The sequence below is a fragment of the Gobius niger genome, assembly GCF_951799975.1.
Source record: "Gobius niger genome assembly, chromosome: 21".
Classification (NCBI taxonomy): domain Eukaryota; kingdom Metazoa; phylum Chordata; class Actinopteri; order Gobiiformes; family Gobiidae; genus Gobius; species Gobius niger.
The window spans coordinates 512882-518881 of NC_136872.1; positions in this window are offsets into that span (position 1 = coordinate 512882).

Genomic DNA, 6000 nt, shown 5'->3' on the forward strand with positions numbered 1-6000 from the left:
GAGGGACCATTCTGTCAGTCTGCCCCAGGGGAAACTGTGGCTACATTCGTAGCTTACCACCTCCTCATCCTCCTCTCCCTCCTCTTCCCCATTTCTCTTCCATCCCTCCACCTCCTCTCCTGCCTCTTCCCCCTCTTTTCTCCTCTCCCCCTCCTCTCCCACTCCTCCTCTCCCTTATCTCTCCTCCTTCCTCCTCTCGCTCCTATCACCCTCCTTTCCCTCCTCTACCTCCTCTCCCGCTTCTACCTCCTCTCCCGCCTCTTCCTCCTCATCCTCCTCTCCCTCCTCTTCCCCATTTCTCTTCCATCCCTCCACCTCCTCTCCTGCCTCTTCCCCCTGCCTCCTCCCCCTCTTCCTCCCCGTCCTCTTCATCCTTTCTCTCCTTCCCTCTCCCACTCCTCCTCTCCCTCCCCTCTCCTCTCTCTCCTCTTCCTCCTCTCCTCTCCTTTCTCTCCTCTCCTCTCCTCTCCCTCTCCTCTCCTTTCTCTCCTCTTCCTCCTCTCCTCTCCTCTCCCTCTCCTCTCCTTTCTCTCCTCTTCATCCTTTCTCTCCTCTCCTCTCCCTCCCCTCTCCTCTTCCTCCTCTCCTCTCCTCTCCCTCTCCTCTCCTTTCTCTCCTCTTCATCCTTTCTCTCCTCTCCTCTCTCTCCTCTTCCTCCTCCCCTCTCCTCTCCCTCCCCTCTCCTCTCTCTCCTCTCCTCTCCTTTCCCTCCTTTCCTTCCCACCTGTATCACTCTCTCTAGGAGCAGACAGACATGGGTCATCCATTCTGTGCCTTGCTTTCCCATAATCCACCAGTGGCCATGGCAGTGACCTTCCAGTGGGCGTGGCCTAAGGCAGTGATCTCACGGTGGGCGGGGCCTGTACAGTAAAGATGATTAAACAAGTGGAGCCAGGGCGCAGACATAATCCCACTGTTTGTGCTCAGTCGGCTCATGCAGCGCTTAAGTCCACTTCCAGGCTGCGCTCTGCACAACCCAACCTCTCAGATCAGGAGTCTGTTCCTCATTTATCCACAAAGGAAGGGGTTCAAAAAAGAGTACAGTATTGGTAGAAGTAATTAGTCTGGACAGCTGGAATACACACATTTTCTCTTCTTTACAAAGCCATAAATCTGATTTGATTTCTTCAAATTCCAGATGGCTGTGATTGACAAGTGTATTAACCAATCAGAGAAAAGTCGGGTATGGCACAAATAGCATGCAGCGTATCTGGTAAACAAGGTTTGGGACTAATTAGCAACTGTTCCTCCACAGATAGGGCAGAAGATCTGATACTAATGACCAAGCATCTGAAACAAGCCCCCCCCAAGGGGGAGTGGACAGGGCACCCATGTGAATAGTGAACACACTTCAGATATAATCAATATTGTATCATAATTGAGACAAAGTGGTACCTCTGACCTGATCATAAGCTCCTTCTCAGAGGTACGCTTTAAGCCTAGTCTTAAATGTAGGGACTGTGTCTGCTTCCTTAACGGGGGCTGGGAGTTTATTCCATAAAACCGGAGCTTGGAGCTAAAGGCTCGGCCTCCTAAGACTCGAGGAATCACTGGTAACCCGAGGTTTTGAGAGCGGAGTCTCTGGTTGGCTGATTTGGAATGACAGCGTCTTGGAGATAGAGCGGAGCCAAACCCTTTATGGATTTAAATGTGAGGAGCAGGATTTTAAATTTGCCAGAAACCAGGAAGCCAGTGGAGAGACTTTAGCACAGGTGTCACTTGTTCTCTTCTCTTGGTCAGCGTTAACAATCTTGCAGCTGCATTTTGAACTAATTGAAAACTTCAGGGAACTTTTAGGACATGCTGCAGCAGGCAGTTACAGAAGTCCAGCCTGGATCAAACAAATGCATGAATACGTTTATCTGCATCACTCTTAGGCAGTGGTAAAAAGTACTTATACTTTACTTAAGTAAACTTTATGATAAATACTTTACATTTCAGAGCCTGTATTGGTACTTTCCACTCCACTGCATTTTCAAATTGGGTTAAAAGTATTGTATTTTCAAAGTGACCTCTCTACGATGAACTGGCTTAGTCCTAATTTAGACTTGGTTAAGTGGTTTCCTCCTTTAGACCTTATTTAGATCTGGTTTAGACCTGGTTTAATCCGTGGTTTAGTTTAGTTCCTGTTTTTGACCTAATTTTGTTTTTGAACATACTATAGAACCCAAAAGCAGTACTCGACACACCAAAGCAAAGTTTACTAAATGTATTTTCCAGAAAGGGTTTCGGGCTCGGGGACCAGTGAAGCAGGTACACTGTAATAAAAAAAGCCATTTCAACTCAAACATTTAAGTTATGAGACTGCCACCACATCGTATTGCAGAAATTGTGAGGATCCAAATATCCCGTGCAGCTCTCCAACAATATGAATTTACTCTTTTCTTTAAAAGTGCAACTTTTGTCCTTGTATTCAAATGTACATACATTTTTGAAAAAAATGTTCAAGTAACTCCAGATTAGATAGAATGGGGCGCAAGTAATGCACCACATAGCATTTAAAACAATATGAAAAAGGATTAGATTAGACATTTTGTGAGAATTTTCATTGCAGTTGAGTGATATATCCCACAAACATACTTGGTTTCAATTCTGCAAGACAGGAACTTTCAATCCTAGCTATTTTTGGCTAACAAAAATGGCAACGAGCTACTTGCACTTGCAATTCAAGGTAAACCTAAATGATTAGTCAGTAAAGAAATGCCGCCACGGTAGTACAGCGGTTAGTTTGTGCTTCACAGCTAGAAGGTTCGGTTCTGATTGTTGTTGTTTTTTTTTTAATAGTTCAATTGTTTTTAGCTAAATGATTTTTTTTTTTTTTAAATAATCCTTCTGAAAGAAACCGGGGGGTTGGTTGCCAAGGTGGGTAAGGATCATTCTTTGGGCTCAGAGACTCAGAGTCTCAACACAAAAGACTTTGAAACGCTAACCTCTAAACCACCACCCGAATAGAGAACATTTACAATTTGGCTTTATCCAAATCTAAAGCTTCTTGAAAAACTTATCTAAAAGAGTGACTAAAGACGAAAATGAGGATGAAAATGCAACGGGAAAAAAAGGGAAAAGCTGAAGTGACCAAAAAAGCGACGCAAGTGCGACAAAAAAAAACCTGCAAACAAAACAAAACAGCGGTAAAACATGAGGAAACCACCATAAAAAAGCCACAAAAACGTTAAACGAAAACAAAAGTGGCAAAAAGTAGATGAAAAAGAATGTGACAAAAGCGTCGACAATGCAAGGAAAAGGATCCATTAAGATCAGTAAGATCAAGTCTGTAAGCTTGAGTCGAGAATGTTTTAGATTTGGGTAAATGTTAAAGTGGTTAAAAAAGTTCACATCAACTGTACAATTGCACAAAATGAAACTCTTCTGTGTAAGCTGTAAACTCTTCTTGCCGTCATCAATCTGGGACACACTAATGCAACCCAAAAAACAGTACATTTTTGTACACGTTACAGAACAACCCATAGTATCATTTTTGATTTTAGAACAACACAAAAAAAAGCAAAAATCAAGCAATTTTCTAACCAGCTTTTAAAACCACAAGCATTTTCGCAAAACAGTTTAAAGGAATAGCCCACCATTTTTACATACTGAGATATGTTCTTACCTTAGCTTTGACGAGTTCTTTAGGACCTGTCTGGTCTTCCCCCGTGCCTTCAGTCACGTAAACACAGCGCAGACGGCGTTAGCATTTAGCCTCTATATTGTAACTATATTGTAAGGCGTAATAATACCAGTAGTAGTTTAGAAGTTTACAATATAGTTCCCCTTTTTATCCGCTTAAAATATCCATATTGTTTAATTTTGTGTAATTATGCTTTATCGTGTAACACTTCACATAAACATATTTAAATAGGGAAAACGTGGAAGAGTTTGGTAGCTTCTATCTTGACCTGTTTTGGAGCTATAGAGGAGAGAGGGAGAGGCTAAATGCTAACGCCGTCTGCGCTGTGTTTACGTGACTGAAGGCACGGGTGAAGATCAGACAGGTCCTAAAGAACTCGTCAAAGCTGAGAACATATCTCAGTATGTAAAAACGGTGGCCTACTCCTTTAAATGTTCTGAATATTCTGGCATTAGTTAAGCCGTTGACAGATTTCAGACCAACAGCTTAGTTTTGCGGCTTCGTACCTGTGGAGAGCAGGTGGGCGTTAGTTCCATGAAAATGTGTTGGACCGCTTCAAATGTGTACCTGAGCTCTTTAGCAAAGTACATGTTGAGTCCATAAAGGAGTCCAAACAGGTAGGCAAATGCAGAGGGAAGGTCTGGCAGATCAGCAAGAATTATGTCCTCCAACACAATGGCAATTTTAACCCCTGTGGGCACTGAAGCAGGTCCAACGTCGTCCTCCAGAACAGCTAGCATGCCCACCTTCACACCTTTGACTGATCTCTCTACTGGATCGGCGTCCTGTTTAAAAAAAACTTTAAAAAAATAAAGAAGGTTGTAAAAACTTCCCTGGTTTATGGATTACATTTGGAAAAATGTAGGCATTTACACTTACCATGCAAGTCGCAAACAGTTTGCCCTCTGTCTCATACAAATATGGGTAATACTCCAAGAGATGTTTCGTTGATGCTGGAATATGTTTGACACCTAAGACAAAAAAAACAAGAACTAGACCAAATTCTACCAAGTTCTACTGACAGATCTATAATAAAACTCTCGGACAGGGGTCTTCCACCTTTTTTATTTGGTGAGCTATTTTTGGCTAACAAAAATGGCAACGAGCTACTTGCACTTGCAATTCAAGGTAAACCTAAATGATTAGTCAGTAAAGAAATGCCGCCACGGCAGCACAGCGGTTAGTTTGTGCTTCACAGCTAGAAGGTTCAGGTTCGATTCCTACCTGGACGGGCCTTTCTGTGTTGAGTCTGCATGCTCTCCACGTGTCTGTGCAGGGTTCCTCTGGGTACTCCGGTTTCTCCTACCACTGAAAACATGTACAACAGACCAAATAAACCAACCGAGGGGTTGGTTTATTTGAGAGGGGACCGAGCAGCCCCATAGGAATATGAGCGGACCTGTAGCACCAAATCTGATGATAGTCCTCGGTTGCTACATTCAATCTTGTAGAAATATTAGCAACATAATCGAGGCGGGCTTTCCTTTTATCTATAGCACTTTTACAGCCTCGATAGCTCCAGTACCTGAACTCACAAGACCTGGTTACATTATTATAATTCCCACGCGGGGAACGTTTAATGTTAATGGTTATAAAACTCAGGGAACTCTGTTGTTGTATATTAAAAGAGCAAAACACTTGCCTCATTGATTGAAGAGTCAAGTTGCAGTGATGGTAATGGCGGACCGAATCCTTGAAAAAAAATTCAAAAAATCCGAGTAGGATCAAATGCGCAGGCGCAGTAAGGGTATATTGGCTCAACTAATGTAAAATAACAGTTTCTTAATTTGGCCAACAAAAAATATGAACCTAGACAAACTTTTGACCCTTAACACATTAATTCATTTAATCCAACTAAAGTAGTACAGTTTACCGGGCAATATTTGTTTGTTGTAGTAAGTAAATAATACAAGTTAGCGCAGCAACATCAAGCTGGATTTATTAGAGTGTAGGTGTCAGGTTGGGGGTCTGTGGAGCTGGTAGGGATGGTGCTGGTGTGAGCCGGTGGAGCAGGATGAGCCTTGGGTCCAGGAGGATCGATGGATGGTGTGGAGCAGGTATGTGATCCGGGTAATGCTGGAAACAGGACACAAAGAATTACAACAAGATCCAAAAAAACAGGTAAGATATAGCAGATTTAAGTTTTGAGCCAAGAGACAGGTACCGCTGTTTCTTTACTGACAAACTGGCGAAGAATGGCTGCTGAACCCGGGTAATGAAGGACTGGACTGATTGTAGATGGACCTCAGGTGAGTGATGGCAGCAGGTGTGGGGAAATGGCAAGCTCCACCCAGGTGAGGAGGCGCACACACAAACAAACATAGGAGAGGGGAGAATGGAGGAAACAGCAGGATCTTGACAAATTTAGTGTT